The sequence below is a fragment of the Elephas maximus genome, chromosome 5 (assembly GCF_024166365.1).
Source record: "Elephas maximus indicus isolate mEleMax1 chromosome 5, mEleMax1 primary haplotype, whole genome shotgun sequence".
In the NCBI taxonomy this organism is placed as follows: Eukaryota; Metazoa; Chordata; class Mammalia; order Proboscidea; family Elephantidae; genus Elephas; species Elephas maximus.
In genome coordinates this window covers 9,615,394-9,630,419 of record NC_064823.1, presented here as the reverse complement: position 1 = coordinate 9,630,419, position 15,026 = coordinate 9,615,394, and the positions used below count along the sequence as shown (strand labels likewise).

The 15,026-nt window shown below is 34.6% G+C and overlaps 1 pseudogene; it reads left to right on the top strand.

Moving 5' to 3' along the window:
- Window positions 1-1,615: 1,615 nt before the first annotated feature.
- LOC126076706 (zinc finger Ran-binding domain-containing protein 2-like) lies at window positions 1,616-2,668 on the top strand (annotated as a pseudogene).
- The last annotated feature ends 12,358 nt before the right edge of the window (window positions 2,669-15,026 follow it).

Genomic DNA, 15,026 nt, shown 5'->3' with positions numbered 1-15,026 from the left:
CATTCCTAAAACTTAGCCTAATGTATGTTATTCTGCACTAGAAAAAGGCTGGAAAAGAATATATTGATGTTGAGAGTACCTTTTCCCTTTTAGTGACTATTCTTTATGTTACAGATAATGAATATCAAAATGTAAACACTGTTCAAGAAATTTTGTTCTACTAAGCTGTGCGTCTACCTACAAATACATACTCTTTTATTGAATATTTACCTATTGTTACAAGTTACTTGGTTATTATTGTGTGTGTGTATGTGTTAAATATTCATCCAACCTGTGGTAATGAAGAATTTGTGGCAGCTTTGTTAATTAAGATGGGCTGAGTTGCAGAATGCTCTAAATAAGCAGGCAAGGAAATAATAAATGAACGTTGCCAAAAGAAAATGCACAGAAGACCGTCAGGCTCTCTTGGCTAATAAAGGGTAACACAGGCTAATTAAACCCTGCTGATGGGAATGTTTGCAAGATTCGAAATAAAACTGGAATGGAAATGAAATTACTTGATTTCAATTAGATCAAAAACAAGATAAATGGTAAACCATGGAGACTCTTTCATTGATTCTTTTCAGCTTAGCCAAAATCTAAACTTACCTCACCCTCACGCCAACCTTTATATTTTTTAAACACACACACACACACACACGAATGCAGTTTCTGGAATAGAGAAAAATCTAACTACAGCTGTTTTGCTTAAAAAAACAGATCTGAATACACACCTCTACTAATATTTGAATTAATTATTTAAATGTGACCGGCATTTTCTCAAAATTTAATCTTAAAATTACACATTATGAAACATACCTTCAATTTTTAAAAATAGATCTTTATCAGTGTATCTGCATTATCATTTAAATGCCAACTGCTTTAATACCACTAGTCTTATATAATTCTGAGAAATAGATTCTGAACATCCCACTACCACCACCAAAAAAAGCCCTCATCTAATGATTATTCAAGCATATAACTCACTTGCTCTACCTAAGCAAGAAACAGGAAAAAAAGAAAAAGAATTTGACAAAGAGATAAGAAATACAAGTGTTTCACTTTCCTTTTTGAATAGTGTATCCATTCTATTTACATGGAATATATGGTTATTCCTCCTTTAGCGTCTATTTACCACTCCATACTCGTGTAAACCCAGTACTGCTTACACAAACACTTCCAAAACACCCATCTCCACTGGAATAACCATCCCTTGCCCATGATTTTGTCCTTTTATTCTATCCCTTATTATTCCTCGATGTCACTATTCCCCTGCTCAGTGCCTATATCTCAAAGATTGCAACTCTGGAGACAATTACACTACACGGCAAATACCAAATTCTCAAAGATGTTTTTAGTAAGTGGGAAAAAGTCATGCAGTAATGTGAAACCTTTTTGTTGGAAACAATATATGTCCAAAATGAACTCTCTATATTCAAAATTATTTTTAAAGATTCAACATAGGTCTAAAAGATATGCAGATGACACAATCTTGCTTGCTTAAAGTGAGGAGGACTTGAAGCACTTCCTGATGAAGATCAAAGATGACAACCTTCAGTATGGATTACATCTCACCATTAAAAAAAAAAAAAATCTGGAGGCATAGTTATGGGCGGCTGTGGTGTCAATAGCCAAGATGTCAAACAAGAATTTCCCAGTCAGTGATGGGAATTGGATTTGCCCTGACAAAAATGTGGAAATGTAAATTTTGCTAGAAGAGCCAGTTGTAATTTATGTGGATGAGAGAAAACAACTGAAGGCAAGATGATGAAAGCTGAGGGCATAGAAACAGGAAAGACACTTGCAAAAAGGAGCCAAACCCTATTTAGTGCTAATGATTGGCAGTGTAAAACTTGCAGTAACGCGAATTGGGCCTGATGATCAGAGTGCAACATGTGCAATATTCCAAAGAATGCCAGATTAGAAGAAAGAACAGGATATGGTGGTGGTTTTAATGAAAGAGAAAATGTTGAGTATATAGAAAGAGAAAAATCTGATGGTGAATATGATGAGTTTGGATATAAAAAGAAAAAATATAGAGGGAAGGCAGTTGGTGCTGCGTCTATTCTAAAGGAAGATGAAGAATCAGAAGGAGAAGAAGAGGACGAAGATGAAGATCTTTCTAAATATAAATTACTTGAGGATGAGAACGAAGATGATGCTCATCTCTCAAAATATAATTTTGATGCCAGTGAAGACGATAATAATAAAAATAAATCCAATAAATGAAGTCACGCGGAGTGTCAACCTTCACATTCACAATCTTCATCGTGCTTATCCTCGCCCTGAAGTTCAAGATCTAGATCCAGGTTCTGGGCAAGAAGTTCTTCCAGTTCACAGTTAAGATCTTGTTTCAGCTCCATAGAATATTAGAGATCTCGTGAGGCGAAATCAAGATCCAACTTCAGGTTCCACAGGGGCTCTTCTTGCCCATGAAAAAGACCTTTTTCAAGTTCATCATCTTCTTCTGAGAGGAACAGAAAGAGAATTCTTTTAGAGCTTCTTCATCTGGTGATCACAAAAAAAGATGAGGAAGGTCACGGTCACATGAAAGTAGGTGCTTGGTGAAAACACTGAACAACCCTGCGCCCAGGGCCAATCCCCGTGGAATGACACTATACCCAGGCGCCACAGATCATCTTCTGGGTCATCTCATTCTTTTTCCCGTTCAAGTTCAAAAGAGAAATAATGTATTAAAATTTATCTCTTGAAAAAAATCAGTACAGTGCATGAAGCATATTTTTTAAGAAATTGATGTCTTACTTGGTCAGATGTGCTGAATCTGCTAGGTGAACACCTTTCATTGCTTCTCAGAGCAATACAGCTGTGTTTATTTGTGAAATTAAAAGTAAACAGCATTTTAAGCCATAATGTCCCAAAATAGATGCCATATTTAGCATTCATTATTTAAAACTATTTTCTTTATTTAAAACTATATCAGCTATAACAAAGAGCTTTGTTTCCTAATTTGAACTGTTTCATTTGTGAATATTTCCCTTCTGTTGACTAAGACAGAATTGCTAGCCTTGCCTGAACTTTGGGCATGGAGGCAGCGATTGGTAACTTAGTTGGAACTGGCTGTTTATGTTAACCTGAGAAAAGAAGCCAACCTGTTTATGTCAACTTACGTCTAAGTGACTCTCTTAAGAAAAAATTAAAGTTAAGTTGCAAAACAGCCAACCAGAAACATTTTTAAATTCCCTGTGTTAAGGATTCCTTAGAATCAGTCTTCTATTCAGTTTTACTTTTTATACCACCACATTTAGTGTAAAAGTATCTTGTGACTTATAGAAGAGGAAAGATGTTGTTATTCATTTCTCTCTTACTGGCACGTAATTTTGGGCAAGAAAAAAACTCACTCTAACAATTCATCTCTTCTATTGATATGGTTGGCTGATGAGAAAAAAATTAAAATGTTTATCTTAATAGCTTAAGATGCTTTATGTGGTATCCTTTATCTAGTTGTCACAAGCGATGGGGTAAACAAGGCTAAATCATAGTTGTTAATGAGGAGCAAATTGAAGAAAGCTGAAGTATATTCCTCTTTGGGTGAAAAGCCAGCAGAGACATTGTGAATTCGAATGAACATTTGCCTTGAGATTTTTAACTTTAAATGCACTACATAAAATTTTCTTAAGTATAAATGAATGGTTGTTTCATGTGATGTAAATGGAAATCATTGTTCTCATTCACTTACAGTTACTTATGGCTTAAAATGCCTTCAGAGTTTATTTCTCAAAATTAAAATCTGGTCAGCTGAGCTCCAAAAAAAGAAAACAAAAATCCTCACAACTGGGCCGATAATATTATGATAAACAGAGAAAATATTGAAGTTGTCAAGAATTTCGTTTTGCTTGTATCAACAATCAATGCCCATGGAGTCGGCGGTCAAGAATTCAAATGAGATATTACATTGGGCAAGTCTGCTGAAAGCAACCTCTTCAAAGCTTTAAAAAAAACAAATATGTCACTTTGATAACTAAGGTGCTCCTGACCCAAGCCATGGTTTTTTCAATGGCCTCATACACATGTAAAAGCTGGACAATAAAAAAGGAAGACAGAAAAAGAACTGACATATTTGAATTATGATGTTGGCAAAGATAATTGATTGAATACCAAGGACTGCCAGAAGAGCCAACAAATCTGTCTAGGAGCTGAGAAGAGCCAGAATGCTTCCTGGAAGCAAGGATGGCAAGACTTTGTCTTGCTTACTTTGGACATGTTATCAGGAGGGACCATTTCCTGGAGAGGGTCATCATGCTTGGGAAAGCAGGGGCTCACCTTTAAAGAAGACGACACTCAATGAGATGCACTGACACAGCGGCTGAAGCAATGTCCTCAAACATATCCATTATTGTGAAGATGGCACAGGACTAAGCAATGTTTTCTTCTGCTAATACGTAAGATTGCTATGAGGCAGAACTAACTTGATGGCACCTAACAACAAAAGATGGCCAGATTTCTAAAGATATCTGTCAAAGAAGAAGAAAAACTTGCTGTCATCTAGCTGGTTCCAACTCATAGCAACCCTATAGGACAGAGAAGAACTGCCCCATGGAGTTTCCAAGGAGCACCTGGTGGATTTGAACTGCTGACCTTTTTGTTAGCAGTCGTAGCACTTAACCACTATCCACCAGGGTTCCTAAAAGAAGAAGAAGAAGGGGGGAAAAAGATCAAAAGAAGGGAAGTCAACTGGAACTAAGTATGCAGAGAATGTTTAGAAACATTTTTGATCAGAGAAATGCTAGCATTTTGTTTTACATAATAGCTAAGCTTTAGTTTATTTTTTTAAACAAATTACACTAAATATGGAAGAACAGTGGTATAGCAGTAAGCGTGTGTTTTTGCAACCAGTTAGACCTGATCTTGAATCTCCCTGTTGCTATTTTGTTGCTGGGTGACCTTGGGAAAGTTATACATATTCTCAAGTTTTCATTTACTTTCATGTTATAACCAGCTGCCATCAAATTGATTCTGCCAATGGTGACACCACAGTGTCAGAGTAGAATTTTGCTCCATAGGGTTTTCAATAGTTAATTTTTTCAAAGGTAGATTGCCAGGCCTTTCTTCCTAGGAGCCTCCAAGTGGACTTGAATTTCTAACCCTTGGGTTAGCAGCCAAGCATGTTAACTGTACCACCAAGGGTCTCCTCAGTTGGACAACTGGTATCTAATTACTAATGTTTTAAAAGTGGAAATATTCCCCCAAAAGTGCTTATGTTTGGAAGGCATTTGGTAATAGTTGGTATCCTCATTAATTTTCAACTCATGTTTTTTATGATTTTACTTAATTTTTTAAGTCCTTAGATTCAAATGCGAGATAGTGTCAATATCTGACATAGGACTAAGTAAAGACAGGAGTTTAATATCACCTCTGCCTCTTGATGACTGTATGATATGGAGGAAGATATTTTAAAACATGACCAGTTTCCTTAACTGTAAATCAGAGTCCTGGTAGTGCAATGGTTAAGAGCTCAGCTGCTAACAAAAAGGCCAGCAGTTTGAATCCACCAGGTGCTCCTTGAAAACATTATGGGGCAGTTCTACTCTGTCCTATAGGGTCCTATGAATCTGAATCGACTTGATGCGAACAGGTTTGGTTTCTTAACTGTAAATCAAGGACAAAAAAAAAAAAAAAGTAGCGTACTTACCCACGAGAATGCAGTGAGAATCAAGTGAGAAAAAAATGGCTTTGTAAACTTAAAGAATTATATTGGTGTTAAATGTAAATGTCCGACTAAATTACCAAACTAAATGCAAAAGAAAAGTTATAGAATAAGACTTTACTGGCTGATCTTTCTGTTGAAAATCTCCTTTCTACACATTTTATCAAACAAATGTTTATTTGAAATAACAATCACCTTTTTAAAATACAAAGTCAATTAAATGAAAGTATTTATTCAATCAGACAATAATAAATTGAACCTGAAGATGATTCTGTAACTAGGAAGAGTGAAGGCAAAAAGTGTTACAGGAATCCGAGACAAAAAACATGGCAGCATTTCTACCTCATCAAAGGAAGAAGTGTTTAGCAGGCCTATATAAAGTCAAAGACTTAAGGTAATAGGTAATGAAATGAGTTTAAGTGAAATTAAGAAACTACAAATAGCCAAAAACTGCTAGTCCCAGGCCAAGAAATAGTGAGTTGACTTGTAAATTCATGGAAGAAGGGTCAAAGTTTGTATCAAACAGAAGTGCTGATCTCAAAATCAGTGATACAGGGGCTGGGATGTAAGGACAGGAAAGCTATAGGTGGAACAACGTAACCTTGTGATTACTAACTCATAGACAGACAGAAAGTGGTGGGCGAATGACATCTTTCTGCGGAAGATGCTTCACTAGTGGAGAGATATAGGGGAAACAATCTAGCTCTGAGGCAGAAGAGATGGCAGGAGGCGCCATTTTATTGGTACACTGTAGGGAAACTAAGAAGCAACTATCAAATGTATTGTCCCGTAGAAGCCTAATTATACGGAGAGGCTCAAATCAAGAGAGAGTTTAGCACATGTGAAATGAAAATAATGGCACTTGCCTGGCTACATGTTCGTCAGTCACGTACAGCTAGATTTCACAGGAAAGTCATGCTAGATGACGTATGCATGCAAAAAGTATCTAGAAGGAGTATATGTCGCTTTTCACTGAAACCTATTGAATTGTGAGATAATCAGGACACTTTCATCATAATCATTTTCATTATGTGTATTATGGGGCAGCACTGGGCTGGGTTGGGCATTATGGGGATTCTGACAAACTTTCATAGATACCGTTCATCTTTTCATAATCCTTTTTTTTTCTTGTCTCATGGTAAAATTGTATTAGAGCACATGATTTAGAAGATAGCTAATTTATTACATATGTATTAAGGGAAATTAGTTATATACATGAGATAAAGTTTGCCATGGAGGCAGAAGCTCTGTTAATCTCTAAATATATAAAATCTTTCATTTATTTAATTCTTCCCCTAAACCCTAGTTATGGTGTTATTACTTGTTAATTCATTTTATTAAAGGAACTGAAACCTTAAAATTACTCAAGACTTTAAGAGTATCAAATTCCTGACTTATTAATAATAATAGAAGGAATAAGGTAAGATTTTGTCACTTTCACTAAAAACATTAAGTTTATGACATCACTCTCTTATTTCCTCTGAATAAACTTAAAGCTCCTTAAAGAACTCCTAGCCATAATGTTTTCAAACATCTTTTAAATGTAGATATTTCTATACAATGTTACAAAAAGAATATAAAAATAATTTATATTCACACATGTACAACTAGAATGTCCATAGGATATTAATTTTTTAAAGATGAATTAAAAATATTACTGACCTTAAAATCACAATATAAATGTTTATATAAATAGGTACTCCTCTGAGGAAGTCACTAGCCCTTGTGATCAAAATGAAAACAAAAAGTTACAGCTTGTGGCTTAAGGAATAGATTTTTATTACTGTAGTAAGAATTAATCAAAATGTTAATACACAACCAAAGTAACTCATCTGTACACAAACTATAAGTATATAATTGATTCTAAATTATTTTAATTATGTTTTATAAATGCCAAATTTCTCCATAAATTAGTAAAGCCGTGTTTCAAATGACTGGCACATTGAATATCCTAATGATTAGAATTACATAATCATTCCATAAGTACATTTTACTGAGTTATTTTAAATTATAATAATCTAAAAGCCTAAAAATAATAATCACCTACATTATATGTTGGCCTCAAAAGTCAAACACAAAAACGAAACACCATTATTATTGAGACTTAAAAGTGGCTTTCATTCCAATGCCTTCTGCATCTGATAGTAAGAATAACCAATTCTAGTCTGTGTTGCTAAGTTTTTACAACATTCATAACATTAATTTCTCCTTAAGTCAAGAATCATAGTAGAAGCTCGGGATAAAAAAAGATGGATAAGAACGGTTTTAGCTCTCAAGGAGTGAATAGACTGTTGAGGTCCATATATTTAAAATAGAGTATCAAAATTCTGCGAGAAGAAGCACAAATTCCTAAGTGTGAGGGAAAAACAGACAAAAATTAGGAATAGTTAAATATGCCTTTGTAGTCCAGGAAGGCTTTCTGGGTGGCTGGGTTAGTTTTAAACATACATAAGAGTGAACCATGTAACATTTTTCCAAGAAAGAGGAAATATCAAAAATTTATGGAGACTTTGGAAAAGCAAATTCTATGTCTTTTAATTGAAAGTAATTTAGCACATCTAGAAAGTCTACTTAAAATGAAGAACAATGATAAATGAGTCCACTTAATAAGGGCCAGATCATGAATGGTTTTGTAAGATTATCTTGGGAGTTTAGATTTTATGACTATTTTAATGTTTAGTATAACTTCATAAACGATATAACGCATAGAATGTATCATATTTTACATGTAATTTACAGTGCCCAAAACATTTCTAAAGTTATGTTGCCTGATTCAATCATTGCCTGATTTCAATTTTAACTGAAAGGGCACCTTTTTTTCTAACTTACCTGTCCAAAAGTGCTGGTTTTTACAGTGCACGGAATTGTGTCATATACATCAAATGATGTCTTGGGTACTATTATCTTCCCCATTTTACAAATGAGGAAATTGAGACTGAGGTAGTAAGAGAGAAGGGACTCAAAGTAAAGCAATTTTAGAGCTTACAATTTTAATGTTTCAATCAATGTTTTTTAATTATTATATGTCAGAAATTTCTATAGGTGCCTGAGATACATCAATATATGAAACCGATAATTTTTTTTCTTAATTTATTTTTGTTGTTGATAATATACATAGTAGAATATGCACCAATTCAACAGTTTCTACATGTGCAATTCAGTGACGTTGATTACATCTTCAAGTTGTGCAACCATTCTCACCTCCCTCTTCTGATTTGTTTCTCCCCATTAACATAAACTTACTGCCCCCTAAGCTTCATATCTAATATTTCGAGTTGCTTTTGTCATTTGATGTCATATAAAAAAAATCACATAGATAGGTCTTAAAAGAGCATAATGCTAAAGGCAGATATTCTTTACTAGTAAAGCAAAACTGTTTTTTGGTTTTAAGAAATTTGAGGGAATATTTTTGGTTTAAGGTTTGAAGATTATTTTAGGGCAATAGTTTCAAGGGTCCATCCAATCTGCATGCTCCAGATATTCTGGATTACATAAGAATTTGAAATTATTTTCGGCATTTCCAGTCTTTGTATCAGAATTCTTCTATAGAATTTTTGATCGAAATGTTCAGTAATAGTAACTGGGCACCACACCATCCAGGTTCTCTGGTGTTATTGTAAAAAAGGCAGTTGTTCATAGAGGCAAATAGCCACACATTTCATTCCCTCCTCCTATTCCTAACTGCCCTTCCTTTGTTGATCCAATAAATAAAGACCAATTGCTGTACCTTGAATGGTCACTTGCAAGCTTTTAAGACCTCAGACTCTACTCAACAGAACTAGGAGGTAGAACAAAAGCACTACATATGTTATTGGGTCTTACTGGGTCAATTAACTGGGATGTCCCATGGAACCGTGACCCTAAACCTCCTATCCTATTTATAAATGGCACTCTATAAAATGGATCCAGTATTGTCTTTTCCATCCCAAGTACAAAAATAACAACAATAAAGAATGCTGTTACTTTTGCAATCATATCTGGTCCTTTTTTTCTAGTTAAGCATGGCCAATTCACTAGCAATGGTAAATAATATAGAAACAAGGGTACTATGTGCCACTTTAAATATGTACCTTTTCTTGATGAGAAGACCTAGGAAGCCACAGATTCCAGATATTGTAGCTAAATGGCTGGATTACGGCATTTTGGATGGCTGACCAGGAGAGGGTCCATTGATAATTACATGTTAAGTTAGAAATATATCTTCGTTTTGTTAAATCAATGCAATTTTAGATTGTGTTATATTAGTATAAGCTGCAACTATGAATGAATGTAATAGATTTTATTTAAAAGACCAAGTACCTAAATGGTTTAAATTTAATAAATAAAATTAATTAAAAAAATTAATAATCACTTCCTGAGGTTTCTGAGGTAGATAACGTATAAAGAATTTTCCTTCTTAAGTTGTCAGGGTCTATTTTGCAAAGGATGTCTAAGAGAGGTGAACAAATACCAAAAGAATTTACAAGAAGAAGAAGCATTTATATTCAATAACATCAAGTAAAAGTTCATGAATGGAATGACACAAAAATGGAATGACATTTGGTCTATATCAGTTCTTTTATATTATCTCCATATATTAAACTTTTGAGCCTACCCTTTTCTAGTTATTCCACTTAATTACACATAACTACTTGATATCTTTCTCTCTCTGACTCCTTCTAGTCATCCTGAAATATAAATTTAACCTTTTGAATGCAAATTTTATTAAAATTAGACAGTGATATATGAAGAATTGTTACTCACTTTCCCTAGATAACTGCGTACATAGTTTCCTCACTTCAGTCTCAGCTTAAATGCACCTTCTTCATAAAGGTCTACTTTTAGGGCCTCGATTTTTCTTCCTGAAAATAATAGTTCACTGCCATGACCTTACATTTGATTTTTTGAAAATTCGTGGTGTATCTCTTACACTTGAATGTAAAACTCCATGAAGTTAGTTTATTTTATTTGGTCCATTATCACCCACACTGTTTCAGTCTTTGTCACATAATATTATTGACTGAATTAATAAACGGCAAATCAATTAGAGATATTATAATGGTAAGATCGTATAGACATAGCTTAAATTCTGAGGTATTACATCAGTTCCCTACATCTACTGGCTAAAACTGGAGACCTTTTCAAACAGGAAAAAATCAGGCATAAAATACATGAAGATTTTGCCATCTAATATATCTCAATAGGCATTACAATATTTCTTCCTAGTATCCTCTTACATTTCATATGTGTGGCAAAACATAAATTGGTGAATCAGACTTGTACTTTTGCAACCCTAAATCAACTAAAAGCTGTATATTTTTGTGTAGTTTAAAAAACACAGCTGGAATTGTTTATTCTCTAGACAAGTTTTGATGGCAAATAGTAGACTTCTCTTTTTCAATCTCCTAAATAAAGCAGTGGATGACAGCTATGAAGTCAGTCAGGGGGGTGAGTAGGATTAGAGTAGAAATAATAGCACTGATATTACTCATATCATTTAACTTGCTATGAATCTAAATTTAATATGTTTATAAGATAACCTTGAACAAAATAAAAATTGAATGTTTAAGCATTTGTTCTCCTTTTTCAATTTTCTAGTGGTTGCATGTATGTACATGGATTTAAGAAAAAGTGAATTCCCTGTTAATTGTTGTTGTTGTTAGGTGCCGTCGAGTTGGTTCCGATTCATAGCGACCCTATGCACAACAGAACAAAACACTGCCCGGTCCTGCGCCATCCTTACAATCGTTGTTACGCTTGAGCTCATTGTTGCAGCCACTTTGTCAATCTACCTAGTTGAGGGTCTTCCTCTTTCCCACTGACCCTGTACTCTGCCAAGCATGATGTCCTTCTCCAGGGACTGATCCCTCCTGACAACATGTCCGAAGTATGTAAGATGCAGTCTCGCCATCCTTGCTTCTAAGGAGCATTCTGTTTATACTTCTTGCAAGACAGATTTGTTCGTTCTTTTGGCAGTCCATGGTATATTCATATAATTAGGCTATTTATTTTGGCTAGAATAGTGATGCACTTGGGCTACTAAAATTAGATTTGCCCACTCTACAGATACTCTAGATAGAGATTTATGGAAAAGGCATAGCTTTCTCAGCAGATAACCTGGAGAATTAGGAAATCTAGCCACGAGATAATTCTAGTGTGTCAACAGTCGCTGTAACACCCCAACTGGAATATTCAGTCACTCCCTCATCAGAGGCATTCATTTGGCCTAGAATTTCCTATTGTAATGCATCAGTTAAACATGACCTGTTCGTCTGGACATTTTTTTTTTTTTCCTACACCATTACCTATTAATTATACAGTGAAACCTGTAAGAGTTGCAGCTCGACAGAACTGCCTTGTTTTTCCTGGTCTCCTTGAGTTTTCTGCCTTTGATAGGGTGCAGTCTTACCTCTTGTCTATCACTCTCTATTAAGAATCCCACCTCATAAACAACCAAAAACTGTTTCTTTTCAATTTTATAGAATTGGCAAAGAAACTAAACCATTTTTTCCTGATTTGCATGTTTATTCAAATTATGTACAGATATGTGCACATGCTATTCAAACAAAGATATGGGTAAAATTAATGTTTTAATAAAAAATTTAAGGCCAACTGTTTGGTTTGATTTTTTGACGAAATTACTGAAACAAATTTCTAAGTCTGTAGCTTTTTCAAAAACGTTTGCAAATTCCTTCAAAGCCTTTATGGAGCGGAAAACTTGTGTTTGATTTAAATCTTAGGCTCTTCTAACGTTAGGTCTTCATCATCTTCATCGTTGTCATCTTTAGATTGCAAGTCCACAATTTCTTGCAGGTTTATACTGACTACTTCTGTGCAATTTCTTTGTCGATATCAGTGGAACACGCTGCATTGACCCTATTTTCTGAGAAACCTTTCAGTGCCATTTCTTGTGTCCTGAATCTGCATGATGTTATCAGGCTGGCTAACTGTTTCATTTTCTACACTGTCATCACTGCCAAATATGAAATCTTTGTCTTTAAGACTTTTTTCTGGTTTTTTCATTAATCATTTTGATTGTTAGTTTAAGAAACTAAATTGCAAGGACGTCGATTTTCCCCAAAATCTCAGATGCTATCTTGCACATCCCAATGTTGGGAACCACTTTTCATAGCAATAGTTTCCTGTAGTGTAATATTTTGGATAATGTCATAATTCAGAGATTGTAGGACTGACATTGTGGGTGGTGAAACATAACTTAATGTCGGACGAAGGCAGGGACCAATAACAAGTAGCAATGTTAATGAATGAAAGGATGCTTTGATTTTGTTCAAGGTATAAAAAACCAAAAAAAAAAAAAAAAAGTCCAAGGTATAGTTGAGTTTACTTAACAGCTCTTCATAAATTGCTTCCATCATCCAATTCTTATCCTATTTCCATTCTACTGAAAGCCAATTAATTTTGATATTCTTGAAGCACCATGTTTTCTTGCTCTCCCCAATTACCCATGGTTTCACAAATGTCTGATCCCAAAGTGTGTTTAAGAGGATGGTAACCAAAAAACTGACACTGAGCATATTTCTTTCCCCTCTATTTTCAGGGTCCTATTAGGCATTGCCCTGTAAAACAGACCAGTCTCATCAGGACTTGCAATGTCTTTAGGATCATACTCTCTTATAATCTCTTTTAAGTCTGTTAGCTAATTTTTAATAATGTCTTTGTCAACCTCATTTGACTTCCCACAAGCTACATTACAAGTGATACTATAGTTTTTTTGTTTTTCTTTGAAGCTCTGAAGTCACCCATTAGATGATGAAAATTCATCAACTTCTAAAAGTTTCACCGTTTCCTTCACGTTTGCTTTCAGGGTAGGTCCTGAAATGGGAACATTTTTGGTGGAGGCTGGAAGAAACCACTCAAATGGAGAATTGTTGATTTCTGCATAATTTCTATCCCTTTGTTTCCTGATGTGTATGTTGATGCTGCTTATGTATTTTTTATTATTTTATCATTTTCTTTCATAATTGACTAAATTTACATTTTACGTCACTTGAGCTTAATTACAGCTTTCTTGATGGTCTTTTTCTCTTCAGGTATCATCTTGAAAACATCAAACTCTTCTTTCAGAGATAAATTTCTCACTCTCTTGTCCATGGCTATGAATGGATACACTTTATTTTTTTTTTAAAGAAACAAAAAAGGAAATAAGATCTTATAAAAATTAAGGAATTTATGATCTTATAGAAAACACGAATGTCTCAAACAAAAAACTATACACATCATTTTATGATCAAGTTAGCACGCTTCCATAAAAATTTAAGAAAAAAAGAAAACCACATGAGAAGAATGTTTTTGCTTTGTACACACATTGAATGCGTTAAGTGAGCAAATGCTTCTCTATTGATTGGAAAGAATTTTGAAGGAAAAAATTTCAAGCAAATGAAGTAGTGAGTTTTGAAAATTGTAGTAATGTGCATCAAAATTGAAATAACTAAAGGAAAAACTAAAAATTAAAGGTAAGGATGAGAGGTAAAGCCTCTCCAGGTAAAGAAAAAAGTGTGCTTATCCACATTTTAATGAAAATAAAGAGATTTATTAGTATCTCTTAACTTCTTCCAAACCTATGGATGTTGTTTTTTGCTGGAAAAAATTTATGGGCAAAAAAAACAGGCAAAATGTAAAGAATAGATGTAGTCAGAGAACAGTTAACGGTTCACAGTATGTACTCACACACGGTAGCAATGCGGAAGGGGGTGGAAGACTAAGCCCTTATTTCTGATTCTTGTATTTCTTGGCACTATTCCCAGCTTTTCTGTCTGCATTTCCTCCTATTTGTGCTGTAATACCAACAATTTTCTGATTCCGTCCACTTCTTATAGGTTCCGGCTTTCAGAGAATATGTATTAGGCTGAAGTTATTAGTTTAGTGAAAAATACTAGAGTTTGCCTTCTTTGATAGGTTTCCACTTTACACAGGTTCTGGCTTTTGCACGTTTTCCATACCTTATTTCTCCTACGCAAGGCTTTTGCCTACTCATGACTTCTACTTTTGTGAGTCTTTAGCTTCCTGCTTTCTCTGAGCTTCCATATTTCAAGTTGTAGCTTTTCAGGGTAACATTTATGATGAGTTTGGCTGGTCAGCCACCAACCAGTTACACTGCATGTATTGGTGAGGCATTCTTTGCCCTTCTCGTGCTGCTGGCCAACATTCTGTGACTTTTTTCTTTCTTTCTTTCTTTTATCAGATGGTAATTCCTTTACTATCAATGTGGACAGTGTAAAAGCTTGGTTTAATTACGCAAAGCAGATTAGTAAGCACAAGCAACCCTTGTAAAGAGAACTCAGTCATTCAACATAACATCTGTTTGTTTTCATGTTCAGAGAATGATAGATTGAGTGAGGTGAATCTAATTTTAGCTGCAGGTTTGAGGGTTGCCTATGGGTTT